General features: G+C 41.2%; 1 pseudogene; it reads left to right on the forward strand.

Annotated features, from left to right (window-relative positions):
* Positions 1-27317, forward strand: LOC125168580 (UDP-glucuronosyltransferase 3A1-like; annotated as a pseudogene).

The following is a 27317-nucleotide window of genomic DNA, read 5'->3' on the forward strand; positions in this document are numbered from 1 at the left end:
CACCCCAGTAAGTTGCGTTTTTTTTTTTTCAAATAATTTGCTCACTTCATGTATTTGACAAGAAATATTTCATTTTTTGGAGAAATAAGGTGATATATGGGCCCTGGGAGCACTGAAACAATTGGTGCTCTACTATGGGTATTTCATCAGTTGTATATGCTGCCTTGTCAGAGCCTTTCCCAACCCAACCCCAGTATACATATATACAGCTCCAGTGAGCCATTACCCTTCCACACTGGTGTTTCAGGATTATGCAGGTCACACTCTGCATTAGTTTTCCTCAAAGTGTGGTTCTTAGCCCATCTTTGTCAGGTTCACTTGAGATGCTTATTAAAAATACGGATTCTAAGCCCCACCCAAGAACTACTGCATAGAATCTCCAGGTTTGAATCCTGGTAATTTGCATTTTCAACAACAACCAAACTGCATTTATACAGACTAAATATTTGAGGCTATAAATCTGTGAGGCAACCACTATTTTTTATTCTTTCCCTCCATAGTCTGTGTGAAATCCCAAAGTGAATGAGCAAAACTGAAAAGGAAATGTTATTAGAAAATCATAAGGAAGCAAAATATAGTACTAAACTGTATTTATTGAAAAAAATCCACATATTCGTGGACCTGTGCAGTTCAAACCCATCTGTTCAAGGGTCAATTATGTATATTCAGTCTAAATACAGAAAGAACTGCAAACAAAACTTGTCTACTGAGTAGGTTTTTTACAGTTGTGTGGGGTAGTGTATTTGACCTCACTTTCTAGGCATGATAGGACTGAGCAAATGAGGAAATGTATTGATGTTGTTTCTTACATTAGGAAAAGACAATTACAAATGTGGAAATGAGGAAGATTAGAACAACCCCTGTGATATATTGAATTGAGATATCAGTATGAATTCATAATTTTTTCTATAGGCAGAGAAATAAATATAGGATCTTGATATCTACATCCATAGCCATATATTTCCTAGTTCTGTCCACTGAAAGGATTATAAACAGTGGCACTTTGTTAGCAATGAGCACACCTAGCAACCATATAGGTATCTTTTGGTCTAGTAGATCATAAACTCCATGAATGTAGGGACTGATAAAGGACAACTTTACCTTTCAGCATTAAATTGGATTCTGTGCACACAGGAGTTTTAATAAAATTAAACTCTTTAAGGCATCCAGATGGTAAATTGCAGGCCAGGTTATAATTACCTGAAAACCAGCCTTCTCTGTTCAGCCTGAGCTGCTGAGAACCTGGCATCTAATGTTGCCACCAACCCTCTGTCTCTGCCAACCTGTACGTTTCAGCAGCGGTGGCCCCAGCACCATCAGATGCACCTGCACCCTGAGCCCCCCACCCCCACCAGGAGCTGGTGGGCTGGATCTACCACATCCTCCAGGTAGGGGGTGTAGCACAACTCAGGCCCACACTTTCCAATAACTGTGGCATGAACGTACCTCCTGAATGTCTTATTGTCCCTGCTGATGGTCACCCTGGCTACTGTGTGGCTGTGTGGGAAGCTGTTGAGTGTGGTGGCCAGGTGGCTGTGTGGGCCCTGAAGCTGAAGGCCCGAAGCCAAGTGTAGGCTTGGGGGATGCCATATTGGAAGGGGGGTGTTACCATTTCTTATGAGCTTCCCACCAGTTCTGGCAACTCCTGTTATCCATATCATATCCATGTGCTAATTTTGTTGTAAATACCTGCTCATTGGCTTCTTCTTAAAATTAGAATTCTTTATTCAGCCCGTATGGCCTTCTTTATTTGCCAGTCAGGCAGGGCTGTTGTATGATTTTGTTCCCACGGTAATTTGGACCAGTGGCCCTCATATTTTAAGCCTTGAAGCCACCTTCTTTGTCATGCCCCTGTTGGAGGAGCATCAGCCTGAACCATTCCAGCCTCCATGTCCAGTCCCTTCTCAGGCTGTTTCCCTCGCTCCTACTCCACCACCCACTATAACACTGAAAACAGGCACCTGACAAACTTTTTCATTTTCTATTTCCCTTCCTGCAAACTCTTGTCAGTCTATCTTGTTGGGGCAAGAGGAGCCCCTGCCTCATGGAAAGCAAAAGTCTTCCAGAATTATCATACCCCTCCACTTGGAAAAGAGACTCCATCCTCCTTCCCCAGAATTCTGTCACCTGACAACTCAAGGCTGTAAGGGAAGCTGCACCGAAATCCTTTATAAGAGCCAGTCTTGTTTTGAGGATAGAAAATGCAAAAATGCCTTCTGGGGCTTGCATGCCCTGTCCTTCCCAGGGCTGACATTGCAAAGAGTCAGAATGACAAGATGTCCTCAGTTTGTGTCTGAGGAGACTGTGGAAATATCACCAGTCCTATTCCAATGATCCTCATTGGAATTATGGTCTCAGCAGTAGAGGTTCAAACCTTCAGGTAAAGACTTGGACTTGTAGAGTTAGGACTCTAGCACGTCTTCATAAATAAATGACCTCCTTAAGAGGTCCTCAGAATACAGTCCAGGAATGATAGGTGGACTTCTCTTGGGGATTGACTTCTAGAGAGTAGACACAACTCCTTCCAGGGAGCGGTGTCTTGAGATTGGAAGACTCGCAGAGATTTTAAGCATGTACCTGGGGAAATGGGGCATGGGGATGACAGTATGAGGTCAATAGTGCAGTTAGGAGGTGGGAAAATTCGTGGAAGAGTCTCAAAATGGAGATGGGTCTGAGTCACCTGGGGGTGGCACTATCTTGGAAGTGACTTCCTGAAGTCCCTGCCATTCCTGGTTCAGAGTATGTTCTCTGCAGAGAGTGTAGTGATTCTATGGAAGGAGAGGGGTTAAGGAGAGCTCACTAACCCCTCCTTCCTTCTGCCAGATGCCTGAGGTTAGGGAGGGTGAGGACGTATTAGCCAGTGGAGCAAACACCCGGGGAGGAGGAGCAGAAGGGCAAGAAGTCACAGACAGAAAGAGACGACAGGCAGGATCCACCTCTCACCTCTTCCCAAGCTGCCTGCCAGCGCATCTCCTTGGCTGCCAGTGCAGTGCGTGTCCCCAGGGCGCACAGGATACTGTGTGGGGCGCGGGGTACAGGCTCTGGGCACAGGACCGGGCTCCGCAGCTGGTACAGGAGTGAGCATGGCAGGGCAGCGGGTGCTGCTGCTAGCTGGCTTCCTTCTGCCCGGGTTCCTGCTCTCTGAGGCCGCCAAGATCCTAACCGTGTCTTTGGTGGGTGAGTGCGTGGCTGGAGAATCAGACACAGGCTCGTCCCAGACACCTGCATGAAGGCTCAGGCACATAGCCCTGGGCCAAAGGGTCACTCTGTGGGGTTTTCCAGACAGCGCTTGGGTCCCAGGCTGCAGGAGGGAGAGGCGGGAGGGGGTTGTTGGGGCATGAGGAGCCCCTGCCTCATGTAGGGGTGAAGAAGATACTTCTGGAATAAGTAGAATACCCTTTCCTCTCTCTTCCTACTCAGACTAGCTCCCCGAGGCACAGGGATGGGGCGAGAGGTTTGAGATCCCTCCCTGTGCTCGAGACGCAGGGCAGAGTCTTCCCCAGGGCGGTTTGGACATTCAGAGGCTCACCCTAAGCTTCTCAGGGGTGTGCAGCAATTGTCAACAGAGACGGGGTCGTGGGGGGAGTATTTGCAGGTTCTTGGAGGCCCAGGGAAGAGCTCACGGGGACAGCAGCACGGATTTTCTGAGGCTGCAAGGGAGCCAATTGGAGAAGGGAAGGTATTTCAATAACAGTTAGGAGGGTGTTTTCATCCAGAGAAAACCTAGAGAACTGGCCAGGGTTGGGGACTGGACCCTGGGCGTTCAGGTCTCTCCAGTGCCCACTCCTTTTCACCCGTGGGGCTGGAAGTATTTGAAGGACTTGAGGGACTGTTAATTTTGCATTTTGTGGCCTCAGTTTTATCTCCTTTACTTTTGCACCAAAGGGACTAGCAGATGAAAAGGAAAATCATATCAGGATAAAGGGTCATCCTCGGATGGAGCTTCCCCAACATTGTATTTCAACTCACAGGGGGCTCTTTTAGGTCACTTGACTGTATAGGTCACTGGGAATCGGGGGATCTTAGAGCTGGAAAGACACCGAATCATCTCATTTAGCCCCCACAGTGTTTTCCTGAACAAGAAACTTAAGGGTCCGCACCTTTGCCAGAGCACACTGGAACTCCTTAAAGGCACACAGCAGGAATTTACTCCGCTCTCTCAGCCCAGGAGCAGCCTTTTCACAGCTTCCAATCTCATGCACTTTTAGTGGGTAGTTTTAAAAATCACTCTTTAAGAAACCCTGTAACTGCATTTGAATTCCTTTTTTATTCATTTAGTTTTCTTTCCAATTGTTAGTAGCAGTGACACAAAAGCACTCCCTCCCTTCTTGTAAGTACATGTCCTCTGGACTCTGCGAGGTGGGGAGGAAGGTGTGGTTTGGAGGCACTGAAGCCCTGCCTCTGTTCCAGAATGCACTGTGCTCTCACCAAGACCTTTAGGAATGGCTGCCTGTGCAGGTGCAGGAAGCCTTCTCTCCTGAATCCATTTCCTGCATGGGTTAAAGGTAGAGTCAGAGCAGGGAGTCTGAGGGGGTAGGGTTCATGTTTTATGTAATCTGTGTTACCTCAGGGCAACACAAGTATAGCTATTAAAAACTAGAGTATAAGAAACTAGATGCACACTATTGCTGTAGCTCTTTTTTAAACTTTTTTATTACTGTGGTTCCACATCCATGTGAGCTGACCCAATCATCATGGGACCTTCATCTTCCAAACAACCCCCAGTTCCCAGCTTGGGCAAATTCTATTCCTTCCTGTGTGGTCTGGCTTTGACTATTGCTGAGACTCATAGATTCCATAAAAATGGCCCCTGGTAGCATATGGTTTTAGATACAACTTGATGTGATAGAAACTGTACCTCCCCAGGGGGTCATACTCTGTTTCCTTAGGATCCCAGGATATTTCTAGGATGGGTGGTGTCTCAGTCTCTCATGCATACAAGATCCTGCAGTTCCACTGGAAGGGTCCACAATTATTCTGAATGCCTTAATTTGATATTCAGCAAAATGCAGACCCCAACTGAGAAGCCTCCTGCCAAATATATTTGAATCTGAAGAATTTTGGCTCTAAGTGGTGTCTCTCTCTCCTTTGCTCCAGTGGCTCTTTCCTGGACTCATGTTAAGTTCCCATGTTTTGGCCCTCACATTAGCCTAAATTTCCAGAGAGAAGGATTCCAGAAATGCTCTGATTAATTTTCCACTAGGAGTCCTTCACACTCATATATAGCACTGTGCCAAACTTTCCATCAGTACAGTTATTTCTGTAGGGCACCAAGTGTCCATAAGGCCTGGCTAGAATCAGCATGTGCTTAGAATCAGGAACTCCTTAAAGCCTAAGCACAGAGAGGCTCATCACACTGATGTTTGGTCACTTTTGAGACCAGAGTCACACAAAAGAATCAGAGGGAGGTTTGCCAAGGTCAAGGGTTTGGGCAAGTAGGCTCAGGGTGAGTGGCTGTGCCTTACCCAGATGGAGATGGGCAGTGTGGCTGATGAAGCTGATCTTCCTCTACTCACTGTCATCTTTCTGTTCTCTATCTCTCATGTGTTGGCTCTATCACCCCATCAACTTCACGCACTCTATTCTCATGATTACAAAGATGCAGTTGTGAATTGTTCCTAGGTGGGAGCCATCATCTGCTGCTGGACCGGGTGTCTCAGATTCTTCAAGATCATGGTCATAATGTCACCATGCTTCACCAGAGAGGGAATTCATTCATATCAGGTATCTTTTCCCACTAATCCTTGATTCCTTCTGCTCTATGCAAAGTGTAGAGTGAAGCAACAATGCCTTTTGCATAAATGGGCTCAGAAGGTGTTTTTAAAATCTAATTGGACCCAAACAATGAAAAGTGTGTGTGTATGTGTGTGTGTGTGTGTGTGTGTGTGTGTGTGTGCGCGCGCATTTAAGTAAGGTGTTGTAAAACTTGCTGGCTATGTCTACCAGCACTCCACACTCTGTAGTCTCATATTTTCCTCCCTTACCTTCATCCCAACCAACAATCCACTTATTATTACAGGTTATTTTGGTAAATGGCACTTCATAACATAGCTTGAAAATATGTGAACAGAGGTGTTCATCCATATATAAGATTTCTAATAGGAAAGGATCATTCTTTTTTTTTTTATATCAGAGATTACTTTTCTTCCTATGATAACTGAAATTTAAGAAAGGTCTCTCAGGAAGCCCCTTATTTAGGCAGGTGAGATCAGATCCTATAATTAAGATGATTTTGTTTTCTTGAAAAATCAATGACTGCCCATGAATTTGTGGATAATGATGTTGGATGTTCTTAACTGAATCATCGAATCCAATGAATGTTAGTCAAAACGAGCAAGGAAATCTTATCAACTCTTCTCTGTTGACAGACAAGACATCAGCAACCCAGACAACTGAAATGAATTGCCCAAGGTCATATGGCAGGTTAATAATAGTGTTGGGTGGCTTTAGGACTTTAAGCTCTGGATTGCTCAATCTGTAGTTTTCTCAGGCTTTGATTTAAAAAAGATTCAATTTTAATCAGCATCTTTGAGGAATAAAATTCTTTTTTTTTTCTTATGAAATTTATTGACAAATTGGTTTCCATACAACACCCAGTGCTCATCCCAAAAGGTGCCCTCCTCAATACCCATCACCCACCCTCCCCTCCCTCCCACCCCCCATCAACCCTCAGTTTGTTCTCAGTTTTTAACAGTCTCTTATGCTTTGGCTCTCTCGCACTCTAACCTCTTTTTTTTTTTCCTTCCCCTCCCACATGGGTTCCTGTTAAGTTTCTCAGGATCCACATAAGAGTGAAACCATATGGTATCTGTCTTTCTCCGTATGGCTTATTTCACTTAGCATCACACTCTCCAGTTCCATCCACGTTGCTACAAAAGGCCATATTTCATTTTTTCTCATTGCCACGTAATATTCCATTGTGTATATAAACCACAATTTCTTTATCCATTCATCAGTTGATGGACATTTAGGCTCTTTCCATAATTTGGCTATTGTTGAGAGTGCTGCTATGAACATTGGGGTACAAGTGGCCCTATGCATCAGTACTCCTGTATCCCTTGGATAAATTCCTAGCAGTGCTATTGCTGGGTCATAGGGTAGGTCTATTTTTAATTTTCTGAGGAACCTCCACACTGCTTTCCAGAGCGGCTGCACCAATTTGCATTCCCACCAACAGTGCAAGAGGGTTCCCGTTTCTCCACATCCTCTCCAGCATCTATAGTCTCCTGATTTGTTCATTTGGCCACTCTGACTGGCGTGAGGTGATACCTGAGTGTGGTTTTGATTTGTATTTCCCTGATAAGGAGCGATGCTGAACATCTTTTCATGTGCCTGTTGGCCATCCGGATGTCTTCTTTAGAGAAGTGTCTATTCATGTTTTCTGCCCATTTCTTCACTGGGTTATTTGTTTTTCGGGTGTGGAGTTTGGTGAGCTCTTTATAGATTTTGGAGACTAGCCCTTTGTCCGATATGTCATTTGCGAATATCTTTTCCCATTCCGTTGGTTGCCTTTTAGTTTTGTTGGTTGTTTCCTTTGCTGTGCAGAAGCTTTTTATCTTCATAAGGTCCCAGTAATTCACTTTTGCTTTTAATTCCCTTGCCTTTGGGGATGTGTCGAGTAAGAGATTGCTACGGCTGAGGTCAGAGAGGTCTTTTCCTGCTTTCTCCTCTAAGGTTTTGATGGTTTCCTGTCTCACATGTAGGTCCTTTATCCATTTTGAGTTTATTTTTGTGAATGGTGTGAGAAAGTGATCTAGTTTCAACCTTCTGCATGTTGCTGTCCAGTTCTCCCAGCGCCATTTGTTAAAGAGGCTGTCTTTTTTCCATTGGATGTTCTTTCCTGCTTTGTCAAAGATGAGTTGGCCATACGTTTGTGGGTCTAGTTCTGGGGTTTCTATTCTATTCCATTGGTCTATGTGTCTGTTTTTGTGCCAATACCATGCTGTCTTGATGATGACAGCTTTGTAGTAGAGGCTAAAGTCTGGGATTGTGATGCCTCCTGCTTTGGTCTTCTTCTTCAAAATTCCTTTGGCTATTTGGGGCCTTTTGTGGTTCCATATGAATTTTAGGATTGCTTGTTCTAGTTTCGAGAAGAATGCTGGTGCAATTTTGATTGGGATTGCATTGAATGTGTAGATAGCTTTGGGTAGTATTGACATTTTGACAATATTTATTTTTCCAATCCATGAGCAGAGAATGTCTTTCCATTTATTTAAATCTTCTTCAATTTCCTTCATAAGCTTTCTATAGTTTTCAGCATACAGATCCTTTACATCTTTGGTTAGATTTATTCCTAGGTATTTTATGCTTCTTGGTGCAATTGTGAATGGGATCAGTTTCTTTATTTGTCTTTCTGTTGCTTCATTGTTGGTGTAAAAGAATGCAACTGATTTCTGTACATTGATTTTGTATCCTGCGACTTTGCTGAATTCATGTATCAGTTCTAGCAGACTTTTGGTGGAGTCTATCGGATTTTCCATGTATAATATCATGTCATCTGCAAAAAGCGAAAGCTTGACTTCATCTTTGCCAATTTTGATGCCTTTGATTTCCTTTTGTTGTCTGATTGCTGATGCTAGAACTTCCAGCACTATGTTAAACAGCAGCGGTGAGAGTGGGCATCCTTGTCATGTTCCTGATCTCAGGGAAAAAGCTCTCAGTTTTTCCCCATTGAGGATGATGTTAGCTGTGGGCTTTTCATAAATGGCTTTTATGATCTTTAAGTATGTTCCTTCTATCCCGACTTTCTCAAGGGTTTTTTTTAAGAAAGGGTGCTGGATTTTGTCGAAGGCCTTTTCTGCATCGATTGACAGGATCATATGGTTCTTCTCTTTTTTTTTGTTAATGTGATGTATCACGTTGATTGATTTGCGAATGTTGAACCAGCCCTGCATCCCAGGAATGAATCCCACTTGATCATGGTGAATAATTCTTTTTATATGCCGTTGAATTCGATTTGCTAGTATCTTATTGAGAATTTTTGCATCCATATTCATCAGGGATATTGGCCTGTAGTTCTCTTTTTTTAGTGGGTCTCTGTCTGGTTTAGGAATCAAGGTAATACTGGCTTCATAGAATGAGTCTGGAAGTTTTCCTTCCCTTTCTATTTCTTGGAATAGCTTGAGAAGGATAGGTATTATCTCTGCTTTAAACGTCTGGTAGAACTCCCCTGGGAAGCCATCTGGTCCTGGACTCTTATTTGTTGGGAGATTTTTGATAACCGATTCAATTTCTTCGCTGGTTATGGGTCTGTTCAAGCTTTCTATTTCCTCCTGATTGAGTTTTGGAAGAGTGTGGGTGTTCAGGAATTTGTCCATTTCTTCCAGGTTGTCCAATTTGTTGGCATATAGTTTTTCATAGTATTCCCTGATAATTGTTTGTATCTCTGAGGGATTGGTTGTAATAATTCCATTTTCATTCATGATTTTATCTATTTGGGTCATCTCCCTTTTCTTTTTGAGAAGCCTGGCTAGAGGTTTGTCAATTTTGTTTATTTTTTCAAAAAACAACTCTTGGTTTCGTTGATCTGCTCTACAGTTTTTTTAGATTCTATATTGTTTATTTCTGCTCTGATCTTTATTATTTCTCTTCTTCTGCTGGGTTTAGGCTGCCTTTGCTGTTCTGCTTCTAGTTCCTTTAGGTGTGCTGTTAGATTTTGTATTTGGGATTTTTCTTGTTTCTTGAGATAGGCCTGGATTGCAATGTATTTTCCTCTCAGGACTGCCTTTGCTGTGTCCCAAAGCGTTTGGATTGTTGTATTTTCATTTTCGTTTGTTTCCATATATTTTTTAATTTCTTCTCTAATTGCCTGGTTGACCCACTCATTGTTTGGTAGGGTGTTCTTTAACCTCCATGCTTTTGGAGGTTTTCCAGACTTTTTCCTGTGGTTGATTTCAAGCTTCATAGCATTGTGGTCTGAAAGTAAGCATGGTATAATTTCAATTCTTGTAAACTTATGAAGGGCTGTTTTGTGACCCAGTATATGATCTATCTTGGAGAATGTTCCATGTGCACTCGAGAAGAAAGTATATTCTGTTGCTTTGGGATGCAGAGTTCTAAATATATCTGTCAAGTCCATCTGATCCAATGTCTCATTCAGGCCCTTGTTTCTTTATTGACCGTGTGTCTAGATGATCTATCCATTTCTGTAAGTGGAGTGTTAAAGTCCCCTGCAATTACCACATTCTTATCAATAAGGTTGCTTATGTTTATGAGTAATTGTTTTATATATTTGGGGGCTCCGGTATTCGGCGCATAGACATTTATAATTGTTAGCTCTTCCTGATGGATAGACCCTGTAACTATTATATAATGTCCTTCTTCATCTCTTGTTACAGCCTTTAATTTAAAGTCTAGTTTGTCTGATATAAGTATGGCTACTCCAGCTTTCTTTTGGCTTCCAGTCGCATGATAAATAGTTCTCCATCCCCTCACTCTCAATCTAAAGGTGTTGAGGAATAAAATTCTGAGAAATTATAAAATTTTGAAGGTGATCAGCCTTTGTTGTTGTTTAGATTTTATTAAAAACAATTTTTTTTACTGTGAAAATTTCTTCTAAGATATTTATTGTGGTAAAATATACACAGCATAAAATTGATCACCAAACATTTTGTTTTGGACAGTTTAGTGACTTTAAGTACATTCACATTGTTGTGCAACCATCACTCTAGAACATTTTCATCATCTCAGACAGGAATGGTAACCACTACTCTTGGTTACCACTACTCTACTCTACTTCTCAAAATATTTGACTATTCTAGATACCTCATTTAAGTAGAAATACACATTATCTGTCTCTTTGTGTCTGGCTCATTTCACTTTACGTCATGTCTTTAAGACTAATGTTGTTGTATGGATCACAATCTCTTTCCTTTTTAAGGTTGAATAATGTTCCATTAAAGTGCATATACTTTATTTTGTTAATCAGGTCATCTGTCGATGGTCATTTGTGTTATTTCCACCTTTTGGATATTGTGGATAATGTTGCTTTGAAAACTGGTGTATAAATATCTATTTGAGTCCCTACTTAAGATCATTTTAATCATTTTCTAAATTAGGTTCTGGACTTGTCACTGAACATTATTTATATATGTATCTCTTTGTATCTGCCTTGATGACAGACATGATTAAATAGCTGTAGTGTAGTAATTTTCAATGTAGCTTATTGATTTTGGAAATTGTAATTTAATTTAAGTTATAAATGTAATTAAGTTAAGTTAAAATTTTAGATTGATTGAAAACTATTTTGGCAGTTGCCATGCATTTTGAGAATCTAACATTTACTATCTAACTAGCACTGGGATAGATGTTTTCACATTAATACCATCATTTAATATGAAGCCTGATCTTTGATCCAAAGTAAAGGTTTAACAGAGTGTTTGGAAAGTAAATGTGGGGATGACCTTTTGGAGGACACGTTCTTAGAATTTCTTCAAATTTAACCATCCAGATGTGCTTCTTGGTCTGTGTGTAGACTAGTCTGTCTTCCGACCTTAGGAAACAACACACCCACTGTTATTTGTGCCTGTGACGTGGTATTGGTTGAGGACTGTGGGGAATCCTCTTGTTTAGTGGCCTTCAGGTCACAATAACTGTCTTTGCTTTAGGGGTTTATTTTCTTTCTTTTTTTAATTTAAATTTTAGTTAGTTAAAATACAGTACAGTATTGGTTTCAGAGGTAGAATTCAGTGATTTATCACTTACATACAACACCCAGTGCTCATCACACAAGTGCTCTTCTTAGTATATATCACCCATCTACCCATCTCTCACCCATCTCCCTCCATCAACCCTCAGTTTGTTCTCTATCATTAAGAGTACCTTGTGGTTTGTTTCTTCTCTTCTCTTCCCCTACTGTTCCAAAATGATGGTTTGTTTTGTTTCTTAAATGCCACATATGAATGAAACCATATCGTATTTGTCTTTCTCTGACTGGCCTATTTCACTTAGCGTAATACACTCTAGCTCCATCCATGTCATTGCAAATGGCAAGATTTCATTTTTTGATGGCTGAGTAGTAATCCATTGTGTGTATGTGTGTATACCATATATACATACATATATATATATATATATATATATATACATATATATATATATGTATATATATATCTATATCACATCTTCTTTATCCATTCCTCAGACGATAGACATGTGGACTCCTCCATAGTTTGGCAATTGTTGATAATGCTGCCTTAAACATCAGGTGCATGTATGCCTTCGTATCAGTATTTTTGTATCCTTTGGGTAAATACCTCATAGTGCAATTGCTGGATCATAGAGTAGTTTATTTTTAGTTTTTTGAGGATCCTCCATACTGTTCTCTAAAGTGGCTGCACCAGTTTGCATTCCCACTGGCAATGCAGTGCTTTCTCCACATCCTCACCAACAGCTCTTGTTTCCTGTGTTGTTAATTTTAGCCATTGTGACAGGTGTAAGGTGATTATCTCATCGTGCTTTTGACTTGTATTTCTCTGATGATGAGTGATGTTAAGCATCCTTTCATGTGTCTGTTAGTCTTCTGGATGTCTTCTTTGGAAAAGTGTCTATTCATGTCTTCTGCCCAATTCTTAACTGAATTATTTGGTTTTTGGGTGTTGAGTTTGTTAAGTTCTTTATAGATTTTGGATACTAAACCTTTGTCAGATATGTTGTTTGCAAATATCTGCTCCCATTCTGTAGGTTACCTTATAGTTTTGTTGATTATTTCCTTCACTGTGCAGAAACTTTTTATCTTGATGAAATCCCAGTAGTTCATTGTTGCTTTTGTTTACCTTGCCTTCAGCGATATGTGTAGTAAGAAGTTGCTCCAGTTAAGGTCAAAGAGGTTGCTGCCTGTGTTCTCCTCTAGGATTTTGATGGTTTCCTGTCTCACATTTAGGTGTTTCATCCATTTTGAATTTATTTTTCTGTATGAAGTAACAAAGTGGTCCATTTCATTCTTCTGCATGTCTCCATTCAGTTTTCCCAACGTCATTTGTTGTAGAGACTGTCTTTTTTCCATTGTCTCTTTTCCTGTTTTCTTGAAGATGACTTGGCTATATAGTGGTGGGTCCATTTCTGGGTTTTCTGTACTGTTCCACTGATCTTTGTGTCTATTTTTGTGCCACTGCCATACCCTCTTGATGTCTACAACATTGTGAGATACCTTGAAATACAGAATCTTGATGCCTCCAGTTTTTTCTTTTTCAGGATTGCTTTGTCTATTTGGTGTCTTTTGTGGTTCCATAAAAAGTTTAGGATTATTTGATCCTGCTCTGCAAAGAATGCTGGTAGTATTTTGATAGGGATTGCATCAAATGTATAGATTGCTTTGGGGAGCATAGATGTTTTAACAATGTTTTTTCTTCCAATCCTTGAGCATGGAACGCTTGAGCATGGAATGAACTATGAATTGATGATGTGACGGATTGAAACTAGTTGGAATGTTGGGGTGGTGTGAATGTAATTTTTATGTGATATGTAAAGGGTTTGAGGTACAGAGAGTAGAACATGGTAGTAGAAGATGATGCCCCCACCTAAAGATATGCTCTACTCTTTTGAATGTTATGACTGATGAAAGCTCACATTACATAATAGGGTATGAAATTTTTATTACTCAAATAGTAGGGCATGTTTTTTTGGAAGAGTAGGACAGGCTCCTAAGCAAATCTGAAATATGGCTTTCTAGAGGCTGGAGGGATGACTAGTTTGAGTTTTTATTGTGAGTAGAGAGTTGGGATGTGTTGAGGGTTCCCCCTCATTGGCCTTCCTTGCATGGTTTGAAACTCCCACTAGGGTCAAGAGAGGGAGCATGCTGACTCTCTTACTAGTTTGCCCAGGTGAAGAAGCATAAAAGAGGGCATGGGAGATAGGGCTTGAAAACTGTCAGCAGTCAAACATCAAAAGTGGACTCAGACTTCTTATTACACATGGGTATATGGGAGAAACCATGTTGGTAAGTAGAGGTACAGCGGTCTAGTATTTTATAGAAGCTTTTTAGTACTTTTTACTGAATCAAAAAACTATTTGGATTTATCACTCTAAATAATGAAAATGAGTTTTTCTAAAACAGAAGGAGCAGAGGCTCTGGAATCAAACAGACCTGTACTGAAATACAAAGACTGTACTTCCTATGTGTGCAACCTTGACAAATTGTCTTAACTTCAATTCACTTTGTTTTCTGACCTGTAAAATAGGACAAATAGCTATGCCTTATGGAGGCTTTAAATGGAAGCTTCTATAACTTTAAATTGAAAAGCACTCCTCAATCAGTGTAAGATTCTCCATAGATGTTAATCATTTTATAAGATTAAATGAATGAGAATGCAACCAAACCATACAGAAATATATCAAAAGGCAAACATTCTATAAATATAGAATTATTTAAGCAAACACATGATGATATTATCATGCTAATGTTAATCCATGGTTTGTGGCATATTTCACATTTTTAACCCATGGGTGTTTTCTAGATTTTAAAGAGAAGGAGATATCATACCAAGTTATCCCTTGGCTTCCACCTGAAGACTGTAACAAAGGATTGAAGAATAATTTTGATTTTTTTATTGAAGAATCTTTGGGTGGCAGGTAATTGTTATGTCTTTGAACCAAAGAGTCACTATTTTAGCAATACAAATGAATGGATGGATGCCTGGATGCTTGGACTATAGACGTAAGACAGGGATGGACGGATGGGTGGGTGGATGAAGGAATAAACGATGAGTGGATGGTTAGGGAAACAAGTATTTACACCAATTCATCCAGTGCAGTCACTCGAGATTCTTCTTTGCTGTGTACTGTGCCTCTTCCATGAATGGATTTCTGTAGCAAGTAGAGGTTGATCTTTCTGGGACTTCCTTTCAACACCTCTCTTACAATCTTTGTTTATAACCTCCCCCCCACAAAAGCACAGGTACCTCAACCTCTCACTGTTGATAGGGAAATGAGAGCCACTTACTTTTCCTCCTTTTCTTCACACATATTCTAGTATTGGAGGGAAGAATTATGAACCCTGGTTTTGTACCAGTTAAACATCTGGCTATGTAAAGTCCTTTTATTTATTTTTTTTTATTTTTGGCCATGTAAGGTCCTTTTAAAAATGCAATGAACCTCATGCAAAATAAGACATGAGTCCTTTGTTTCATCTGAATGGAAAGGAGCACATAACTGCTCAATCTTAGACATTAATGTGGAAAGACAAACATCCATTCCTAACTTAATTATAGTGGCCTTGCCTTCTTTCTATCTGAAAATTCTACTTACTAGTGTAGGTCTTGCTTACATTTGACTTTTCTCATAAAGTCTTTTTTCCTCCCTCAAGTGGGAGACCACAGTCCTTCCTGTCTAGAACTGATCTAATCTATTCATTTGACACTTAGTCTATATAATCTTGTGCTGTTAGTTGTATTAAATATAGGCTTTGTCTCTTCTCCCTTCATTTAATATTTTTGGAAACAGGCATGGGTAACCATGGATTCTTAAACATTGTTTTCTATTTATTAGCTTAATTTTAAGCATGCTTAATGAGCTATATCTGGAAATTTTTACAGCACTATTGTAAGTATGTGCAATATCTGGTTACCATTCCTTTGCTATGTGAAATCTTCAAAAAATGCATAGCAGAGAAGGATTTTAGCCAGTCACTTCCACTGTATAACTTGAAGTTAATTCTTTATTTTTCTTATAATTTATTTTTATTAACAGCTTTCATTTCTTAACAACATTCTTACATATATTTTTAAAAATTGTGAAGATGGTACAGAGAATTCCTATAAGTCAGTATATTATTAACATTCTACTTTAGTGTGGTATACTTGTTACAATTTTTGAACCAATGCTGATACGTTATTTTATTTCATTTATTTATTTATTTTTAAATTTTTTTTTTATTTTTTTAAATTTACATCCAAATTAGTTAGCATATACTGCAACAATGATTTCCAGAGTAGATTCCTTAGTGCCCCTTACCCATTTAGCCCATCCCCCCTCCCACAGCCCCTCCAGCAATCCTCAGTTTGTTCTCCATATTTATGAATCTCTTCTGTTTTGTCCCCCTCCTTGTTTTTATATTATTTTTACTTCTCTTCCCTTATGTTCATCTGTTTTGTCTCTTAAAGTCCTCATGTGAGTGAAGTCATATATTTGTCTTTCTCTGACTAATTTCACTTAGCATAATACCCTCTAGTTCCATCCACGTATTTGCAAATGGCAAGATTTCATTCTTTTTGATTGCTGAGTAATTCTCCATTGTGTGTGTGTGTGTGTGTATATATATATATATATATATATATATATATATATATATATACACACCACATCTTCTTTATCCATTCATCTATCGATGGCCTTTTGGGCTCTTTCCATACTTTGGCTATTGTTGATAGTGCTGTTATAAACATGGGGGTGCATGTGTCCCTTTGAAACAGCACACCTGTATCCCTTGGATAAATACCCAGTAGTGCAATTGCTGGGTCATAGGGTAGGTCTATTTTTAGTTTTTTTGAGGGACCTCCATACTGTTTTCCAGAGTGGCTACACCAGCTTGCATTCCCAACTTGAAGTTAATTCTAAATGTCAGGCCAAGTTCTGTATATAGCTAATAAGTTCTGTGCCTCTGGGTCTTCTCTATCTGAGGTACAATGGGTACAGTACAATTACAGGGATGCCAGGGTGTTGATTCTCTTGGTCCTCCATGCAGTCAGGAGGCCCCTGATATCTTGAACTCTTGCACCTGTTAACTCTGATACCTTAAAGTACAGTGGACATCCTTACCTATTTCTCTGTGGATTGTATAAACAGGAAGGAAACAGTCATATTCTATATAGGCAGTGATGGGAAAGCATTGCAAGGAGATAGGCCCCTGGAATATTCTCATAGGGAAAGTCTTAATTATATGTTCATATTCTTTGTCATTATCTTCTCTGGACACTTCAACCTACATTGAAATAGAAAAGCTAATAATATGTTTATTTACCAGGACTTACTTTTCCTTTCCTTTCCTTTCCTTTCCTTTCCTTTCCTCTCCTTTCCTCTCGTCTCCTCTCGTCTCCTCTCCTCTCCTTTCCTCTCCTTCTCCCCTCTCCTCCCCTCTTCTCTTCTCTTCTCTTCTCTTCTCTTCTCTTCTCTCTCTTCTTTCATTGCTTGGTGGTGGGCACAGACAGGTGGAATTCCCATTTTGGCTGAGTTTTGACTTCTAAAATTATAAAATAGTCCCTTGGGTGAGGTGATCTGTCACATTCAGAACATACAGTGACTTTTAAAAATAGCCTGTATGGTTAATATTTATGGAACTGTGTTACCAAGCTATGTCCACAGTTTGGCTAAGTAAATAAGAAAATCACTCATAAAAAGTCAGTATGTAAAAGAAAGTTAATAGGAAGTTATAGACTTTATCAAATAAAAGGAGATTTGTGAGATGTGCTATGGTGAGAGAAGGTTCCCAGAGCAGAAGGTCCATTGGTGGTGATTTGTTCTTGGTTAACACAATTTAATTGTGCCCATGGATTTCAAGATACCAGAACTCAAAGAACAATTTTTTTAAGAAACTGGCATAAAAAGTACTTGGGATTTGGATAAAGGAGGGAAGAGGAGGGGAGGAAGGGAACCCTCTCAAGAGCAGAACATCTGCTCAGAGTGCCTGAGATGATGGTACTAATGGGCAGTGGTGGAATAGGTGGGCTGCTGCTAGGTGTGGTCTTGCTTATCTGGGATATTTTCTTTGTAGCCCAAGATTCTTTTATGTATTGTGGAATTAACACATCCAATGAATGTTTACCGTTTTTCTCTTTCTTATAGATACACATTTGGAAAATTCTTAAAATTTATGGAACAAGTAGGGCTTCAGTGCAGCCATTTTCTAAGGAGAAGTGATATCATGGATTCCTTAAAGAATGAGAACTTTGACCTAGTGATAGTTGAAAATTTTGACTACTGTCCTTCCTGGTTGCTGAAAAGCTTGGAAAACCATTTGTGTCCATTCTCTCTTCCTCGTTTGGTGCTATAGATTTTGGACTACCAAACCCTCTGTCTTATGTGCCAGTATTGCATTCTTTGCTAACGGACCACATGGACTTCTGGGGCTGAGTGAAGAATTTTCTGATGTTCTTTGATTTCACCATGAAGCAAAGGCAAATCCAGTCTGCATATGACAATACCATCAAGGAACATTTCCCGGAAGGCTCTAGGCCAGTTTTGTCTCATCTTCTGAAGAAAGCAGAGCTGTGGTTTGTTAACTCTGACTTTGCCCTTGAATTTGCTAGGCCCCTGCTTCCCAACACTGTGTATGTTGGAGGCTTAATGTCCAGACCTGTAACACCAGTACCACAAGTAAGTGAAACTGTAGCTCTCCATGTGGGCTTCATGCAGAGGTCTTCAGCACAGAGTTGGTGACTGCCCTGCCAGTGGAATCCTGGGAAGGAAGTAGGGTGAGGCAAGTAAGGTGCCTAGGACATGCTTTTTAAGGGAGTACTCATTTTTAGGGCCATGCAATGATAGTGTTAGGACTTGCACAACCCTGAGATTGAGGGCCTCCTTAAATGGTACACTGAGTGTCCTCTTTAGTCCTGGCCTTGGTAGGATAAGCTCTTTATTTTATTTTAATTTTACTATCTCTACATACAGCATGGAGCTTGAATTCAGCACCCTGAGGTCAAGAAGAGCATGCTCTTCCAAATGAGCCAACCAGGCACCCTGGCATAAGCCTTTTAAGAAGTTGATATTTTCATGTGCATTTTGTATAATCGTGTGTATAGTAACTATGTGGCAAGGATCCATTAAATGGGAGAATTGTTAAAAGAGATGAGTTATGCTCAATGAAATGCACAACACTATGAGTGTGTAACCAAGGTAGGACTGGGTGGTAAGAACTGCAGACATCATCTCCAGCATCCTCAGCCTATCTTCTGATTTGTTTGATCTGGGGTTAGGCCTGGGCGTTGTAAATTGTGAAAACTGCTAAGTTGGTTTGAATCCATAAACTCAGACTACTGCAATAGAAAGTTTTTTTTTTTTTTAATGCTTATTTATAAGAGAGAGAGAGAGAGTGAGAGAGAGAAAATGATCATGGGCAGGGTAGGGGGTGAGAGAGATGGAGACCAAGAATCCCAAGCAGGGTCTACACTGTCAGCACAAACCCCAAAGCGGGGCTCGAACTCAAGAACCATGAGATCATGACCTGAGCCAAAATCAAGAGTCAGACGCTTAAGCAACTGCACCACCCGGATGCTCCTCTGCCATAGAAGTTTTTATTTATTCTTATTTTTGTTTACTTATTTATTTTTCTGCAATAGAAGTTATTAAATGGGAAGGAGCTGAGATGAGTTGGCTTCCTTTTGCCTATCAGCACTGTGTTGCCATTTTATGCAATTTATCTTATATAATAATATCTTGCCACCTGGAAGGAAGTATGATGATCTCCATTTTTATAAAAGAGAAGACAGAGACTGAGGTGGTGTGTAAGTGACTTTCCCACTACCATTCACTGCAGAGCTGGGGAAAGCCCTGATGTGACCTGGGTCTTCTAGGTACCCAAGTGTCTATGCTTCCTCTACTGACCTTGTACTCAGTGAGCAGGGAGAGTTGGGGAATGATCCATGGACTAGATGGGCTTTGAGTTGGTGGTAGGGTTTTTTAGGGATGGAGCTAGGGAGGAAGGTGTTCCAGCTGGAGAGAACAAGTAGCTCAAAGTGTTAAAGTAAAAGTAAGATAGGCATGACTCTGGGTTCCCTTGGTGACTCTAGCTAGACTGGATCAGAATTCTCAATTGTGTAAATACAGCCAGGCCAGATTGCAGGAGACTTTACTTGATAGGAGGGTGGGTCTTAGTTATAGGGTAGGGGGAGGGAGTTGTTAAGCAAGAGCATAATGGGAGTAAGGGTTATAGTGGCTGTGAGATAGCAGAGGCTTTTTTCAAAAATGTTTCTCTATATTTTCCAGTTTTTAGATAATGGAGTTACGTGGCTTTTGTAATTAAAAAGAATGACAAAGCTGTTGTCAAAGTGGTCCTTTGAATGGTAAACCAGGCAATGTTATGCTAGATGGAATCAATCCAGGAATGAGGATCTAGAAGCTGAGGAAAGGGGGCTGCAGAAGTCCAGAGTCAGAGTCTGAAGAAACACTTGAAGCAAGAGTTGACAAAACTGTGTTAAGCCAAGATCACATCATTAAGTCACAGCCTTCCTTAAGAATTGCCTGAGGACTTTAAAAAGCAAGCTGCCCAGTTCAGGGTTAGGCCTGGGCATTACCACTTTTTAAGTGTCTTCTTATGTAGATATAATTTGTAGTTATGTGGGTGAGCCACTGAGGTAAGAGATTAATTACAAAGATCCGTTAATAAGAATATCACAAAGTATCAGAGCAAAGCACTCTACATGGTGCATTGAGCCAGTGATCAGGAGCCTTCCTCCATTTCTTCCACTTCTTCTTATGCTACAGGCCTTCTCCCAGTTTCTTCAATCTAGCCTCAGACGTTGCAGCTCCCTCTGCTAGACCCTGACACCCCACTAGTATTTGTTCTTACACTACCATTTTCCGGTGGCCTTAGGAAATTCTCAAGTGACCATGTCTCCATTGACCTATGATGAGCAGTGGGTCTAGGATGGCCGTGACACAAAATCAAGCTTTTAAAGAAGAAAGATATTCCGACACAATGGGGATGAGCATCATGCAGAGGGTGCTGAGCTGCCCCAGGGGCTATGAGCTCTAGGAATGGCAGGAAGGTGTGTTCAGTAAATGAATGGCTTTCATTTTGTGGCTGTCTAGGTTTTCATGAACAACATTTTTCACGTCTTTTTCTTTTCTGAACTCTCTCCAGGAATTTGAGAATTTCATTGCTAAGTTTGGAGACTCTGGTTTTGTCCTTGTGGCCCTGGGCTCCATGGTGAGCACCTTTCAATCCCAGGAACTTCTCAGGGAGATGAACAGTGCCTTTGCTCATCTCTCTCAAGGAGTCATATGGAAGTATAAGCCATCTCACTGGCCCAAAGACGTCAAATTGGCAGCAAATGTGAAAATCGTGGGCTGGCTTCCTCAGAATGACCTCCTGGGTAAGAACTGCCCAAGTCTGCTTCACCCGTCTCATTTACATATTTTTAGAGCATATCGGGCTGTGACCTCTAGTTGGGTAATCCCACTTGCTCTAGAAGGAGCTGCTGATACCTACAGTTAAGTCTCCAAGAAGCAGGAATGGAATGGCCAGCTGCAGTTCTTGGGGAATCAGGCCCTACTCCCATTGAGATCAGGTGCCCAAATAGCCATCTCTCCTTCATTCTTTCTATCCCAGGTGAGATATTGGTAGACATCAAAGTCACCTTGTCCTACTGCATTAGGTTTTACACAGGGTCACCCAAACACAGTCCAAAAGAACCTATGGATTCTAGAGAACACATACCAGAGGGATGTTGCCCTTGTATTTAGCGGCTTCATGAGTACCTGTTCTTCCACGTGCACTTACATATATCATACCACCCTCCCCCACATCTTTCTTAGCTATTAAAGTGTGAGCGATTCATACCTTCATAACATTAATACCAATAGTGTCTTTAGGATGTGCCAAAATACCTGAGTGCCAAGATGAACAACCTCATAGCTGGTTATTTGGTCCATTTTGTCTCTGGTACCAGAGAGTTTCCTCACCTCCGCCCCCCCCGCCCCGCCCGCCAACCCCAGTAGTTTTTCTCTGTGCCCTGTGCTGCTTCTTTCAGACCCCTTACTTCCATAACCACTGACAGAATCAGAGACTTATGAGTAAGATAATGACTCAAAATAAACAGGGGAATTGAAGAAACAGATTCCTGGCTCCATTTCTGCAAATTTAATTATTTATTTGGAGCAAGGTACATGATGCTCCTTTGAGTTTTTGTTAAAAAAATTTTTTTAATGTTTATTTCTGAGAGGGAGAGACAGAGTGTGAGCATGGGAGGGGTAGAGAGAGAGGGAAGCACAGAATATGAAGCAGGTTCCAGGCTCTGAGCTGTCAGCACAGAGCTGGATGTGGGACTGGGAGCCACGGACTGTGAGATCATGACCTGAGCCACCCAGGCACCCCTTATTGATGCTCTTTTTTTTTAATTTATGTTTTTAAATATTTTTGAGGAACTATATAGGTTATTGCTTTATTTTTTCTATAATTTATTTATTTTTTATAATTTACATCCAACTTAGTTAGCATATAAGTGAAATAATGATTTCAGGAGTAGATTCCTTAAGCCCCTTATACATATATCCCATCCCCCCCTCCCATGACCCCTCCAGCAACCCTCGGTTTGTTCTCTATTTAAGAGTCTCTTATGTTTTGTCCCCCTCCCTGTTTTTATATTATTTTTGCTTCCCTTCCCTTATGTTTTCTGTTTTATACCTTAAAGTCCTCATATGAGTGAAGTTATTTGATATTTGTCTTTCTCTGACTGACTAATTTCGCTTAGCATAATACCCTCTAGTTCCATCCACATAGTTGCAAATGGCAGGATTTCATTCTTTCTGTTTGCCAAGCAATACTCCGTTGTATATATATACCACATCTTGTTTATCCATCCATCCATCAATGGACATTTGGGCTCTTTCTGTACTTTGGCTGTTGTTGATAGTGCTGCTATAAACATGGGATGCATGTGTCCCTTCAAAACAGCACACCTGTATCCCGTGGATAAATGCCTAGTAGTGTAATTGCTGGGTCGTAGGGTAGTTCTATTTTTAGTTTTTTGAGGCCCCTCCATACTGTTTTCCAGAGTGGCTGCACCAGTTTGCATTCCCACCAAGAGGGCAGAAGAGATCCTCTTTCTCTGCATCCTTGCCAACATCAGTTGTTGCCTGAGTTGTTCATGTTAGCCATTCTGACAGGTGTGAGGTGGTATCTCATTGTGGTTTTGACTTGTATTTCCCTGATGATGAGTGATGTTGAGCATTTTTTCACGTGTCGGTTGGCCCTCTGGATGTCTTTGGAGAAGTGTCTATTCATGTCTTTTGCCCATTTCTTCACTGGATTATTTGTTTTTTGGGGTGTGGAGTTTGGTAAGTTCTCTATAGATTTTGGATACTAACCCTTTATCTGATATGTCATTTACAAGTATCTTCTCCCATTCTGTCGGTTGCCTTTTACTTTTGGTGATTGTTTCCTTCACTGGGCAGAAACTTTTTATTTTGATGAGGTCCCAATGGCTCATTTTTGCTTTTGTTTCCCTTGCCTCTGGAGTAGTGTTGAGTAAGAAATTGCTGCGGCTGAGATCAAAGAAGTTTTTGCCTGCTTTCTCCTCCAGGCTTTTGATGGCTTCCTGTCTTTCATGCATTTTGAGTTTATTTTTGTGTATGGCTTAAGAAAGTGGTCCAGGTTCATGTTTCTGCATGTCGCTGTCCAGTTTTCACAGCACCATTTGCTGAAGAGACTGTTTTTATTCCATTGGATATTCTTTCCTGCTTTGTCAAAGATTAGTTGGCCGTATGTTTGTGGGTCCATTTCTGGGTTCTCTATTCTGTTCCATTGATCTGTGTGTCTGTTTTTGTGCCATGCCATACTGTCTTGATGTTTACAGCTTTGTAATACATCTTGAAGTCTATGATTGTGATGGTTGATGCTCCTTTTAAGGAAGAGACAATGAGATTCTGATGCACATCCCAGTTGAATGACACAGGCTGAGACAAACTCTTCATTTTCAACATTAATCCTAGTTAGTTCTAAATAAGGTGGACTAGAAATGCTGGAGATGGAAATACTCAAGTGTACAGTCTAGGCTCTGGTTTCAAGGGGTTACTCGTGTATTGAGGAGACAATGTATACAGTATTAGTTTTATGATTGCTATATGAATTACAATGTCAATGAATATGTCAGGAATTCAGAGAAGAGGGAAATAAGTTGGCAGGTGAGAAAAGAATGCCCAAGACAAAGAGAAAGACAGAGACAGAGAGAGAGATGATGACAAAACAGATGAGAGAAGCAAAGAGAGGCACTGAGATTATAGAAAAATGGTAGGATGGATGGATGGATGGATGGATGGATGGATGGATATATATATATATATATATAGAGAGAGAGAGAGAGAGAGAGATCTGCAGATATATATATATATATATATATATATATATATATATATATCTTGCTGAGCATTATTGTCTAGAGAGTTCGCTGGGTGTTGAGTCTTAGCTGCGTTGTGGCCCAGGGCAAGGAATTACTATGCAAGGCAAGGCTCGGAATTCTGTATGTTAGTACATGCACCTTGGATGCATTGCAAGCAAAATATCTTTATAATGGCTCCAACAGACCTTGAAATCGTCTTGGTATATTCTTCTGCCCTTCCTGCTTGCCCTGGCTTTCTCAAGCTTTTCATTCTGAAAATATTCATTCTGAAATATTGTGCTCTCTTTCTTATTTGAAACAGCTCACCCACGCATCCATCTTTTTGTCACCCATGGTGGAATGAATAGCATCATGGAGGCCATCCAACATGGCGTGCCCCTGGTGGGGATTCCCCTCTTTGGAGACCAGCCAGAAAACCTGGTCCGAGTAGAAGCCAAAAAGTTTGGTGTCTCTATCCCATTAAAGCAGATAAAGGAAGAGACCTTGGCTGTGAAGATGAAACAAGTCATAGAAGACAAGAGGTATGGAGCTCTCTGGGCTTGTGGTCACTTAGGCTGAATGAAGACATCAAATACAAAGAGTACCGTCTGGCTCTTTTTGCAATAAAAGCTGAAACTTCCAAGACATGGAATAATATGTGTGTGATGCTAACAGCTGACCTGTTTTCCCTAAGAGCAAGACTAGACAATTTAGGTTGGATGTTGATAACAATTTGCACCTTAGGGTTTTAAGCACCCTGTCCTACTTACACAGGACCTCTGAGAGGTCTTATGTTTATGGACTGCTTATAGTAGAATTCCAAGTGAGGCAGGAGGTTGACTTTGTGTCCACCAGTGTGCTACACCATTTCCTGTCTCAGGCCCTTTGTCAGTGCTGCCTCCTAAAACATCCTTCCTTCTCCCCTCCTGTCTTGAAGGACTGACTTCTTCATGGCATTCAGGCTCATCTCCAATGTCCTCTCCTCAGAGAGGTGGTCTTTGTCTGACAGTCCTAAATGCACTCCTCTCCCACCCTCTTCGGTCATAATTCATTTTTCCTTAACAGTTCTCAGGATCAGTAACTACCCCATTTCTTTCTGTTTCAATTTATTTTGTGTCCCCCACACTAGAAAGTAGAGAGGAAGCTCCTCTGTAGGGCCAAGTGTGTCTCTTGTTTTCCCCTGTGCTCCCAGGGCTTAGCACAGGGCCTGCCACAAAGTAAGTTGGGATGAATTTCTGTTAAGTGAGTCAGCAAAAGGGCCCATGATGTCTTAAGTAAATTCTCATCCAGCACAATGATCTCATGTGAAGCGGAATATTTATTCTGTCTTCCTTATAACCAAGAAGGCCTGAATGACTTAAAGTCTCAAGGGCAGAAAGTGACTGAGACCTCAATACTTATAATTACCTTGCATAAAGGCGACCCATAGGAGTTTTTGTTAGATGAGTGAAAACAACACAGGGTTTGTGATTCTTTTTTTTTTGAAGTTTATTTATTTATGTTGCAATAGAGAGCACAAGTGAGGTAGGGGCAGAGAGAGAGAACCCAAGGAGGCTCCACACTGTCAGCACAGAGCCCTATGTGGGCTCAAACTCAGTAACAATGAGGTTATAAGCTGAACTAAAATCAAGAGTCAGATGCTTAACTGACTGAGCCACCCAAGTGCCCCTATATCTTGTGATTCTTAACCCTAGAAAAGTTTTTAGTCTCCAGAGTTCAGATAATCTCAGACATTTCATTATATTTGGCATCTCTTATGTAGCAAATGCTCACTTTTTGAGAAGTAACGTTTTGTTTTTTAAAGTTTATTTATTCTGAGAGAGAGGGAATCCCAAGCAGGCTCCCAGGGGGCAGTGTAGAGACCTATGTGGGACCACTGACGAGCCTCTGAAGAATGAGTTTGTAAATTTCATTGGCTATTCAAATACCTATATCCCTAATGGCTGTAATCTGCTGCTCTTGTGATGGATCATTTGGGTTGGAATGGTCCCCACACACTGTGCATCAGGGCTGGGTATATAATTTCAGGGCCCAAAGTAAAATGGAAATGTGTGATCCCTTGTTATAAAGATTAACAATTTTAAGACAGTGACAGGAGAGAATAAAGCAAGGGTACGACATGTCTAAATGTGGGGTCCTGTGCATATGTGTAGACTGCAGCCCATGGAACCAGCACTGGCCAAAATGGTGCTCTGATGGGACAGGAAAGTGCTGGCCTTGTCTTGGACTCCAGTCCTCGGAGTCACGTATGTTACATAAACCAGACAGTGGCACAAAGTAGCTGCTTATTATGCATATAAGTTTATATGTATACATGTATAAAATAATATATCTAGGGGCGCCTGGGTGGCACAGTCGGTTAAGCGTCCGACTTCAGCCAGGTCACGATCTCATGGTCCGTGAGTTCGAGCCCCGCGTCAGGCTCTGGGCTGATGGCTCGGAGCCTGGAGCCTGTTTCCGATTCTGTGTCTCCCTCTCTCTCTGCCCCTCCCCTGTTCATGCTCTGCCTCTCTCTGTCCCAAAAATAAATAAAAAAACGTTTAAAAAAATTAAAAAAATATATAGATATAATATATCTATATTTTGTGATAAGCCTCCTTGTGTGGAGACTAGCCCTACTAGTTATTATATTTTTTTTATAGTTTAGCACATTTAGCATAGAGCATGGTCTTTGCATGGAGGCACCAGTTTGAACTTTTCAGTAGAACCAGCTAGACTATGGCAAGGCCAGGCCAGGCCAACAACTTTTCCTTGAAACTGAGTCTTCTGTGTGTGGAGGGAAGAGTGTGTGTGATACAAGGTCTCTAAGACTTCTGAGGCCACCTGAGTAACACCCCACCTCTGTGTCTGCCAACAGGTACAAGTCAGCAGCGGTGGCCGCCAGCATCATCAGGCGCTCCCACCCCCTGACCCCTGCCCAGAGGCTGGTGGGCTGGATCGACCACATCCTCCAGACAGGGGGTACGGCCCACCTCAAGCCCCATGCCCTGCAGCAGCCGTGGCATGAGCAGTCCTGCTGGATGTCTTCTTGTTCCTGCTGGTGGTCACCCTGGCCACCCTGTGGCTCTGCGGGAAGCTGCTGGGCATGGTGGCCATGTGGCTGTGTGGGGCCAGGAAGCTGAAGAAGGCCTGATGGGGGTGCAGCCTTGATGGGTGTTTGGGGAGCCACTGATTCTAGAAGGCTTTCCCCAGCACAGGGCAGCCCTGGTGTCTTCCCCATATTGGCACCTGAGGGTGGCACACAAATTGCTCTTCACTGTTTGCTGCCTCTGTTTAAAAGTTCTTGTGAAA

The sequence above is a fragment of the Prionailurus viverrinus genome, chromosome A1 (genome assembly GCF_022837055.1).
Source record: "Prionailurus viverrinus isolate Anna chromosome A1, UM_Priviv_1.0, whole genome shotgun sequence".
NCBI classification, from domain to species: Eukaryota; Metazoa; Chordata; class Mammalia; order Carnivora; family Felidae; genus Prionailurus; species Prionailurus viverrinus.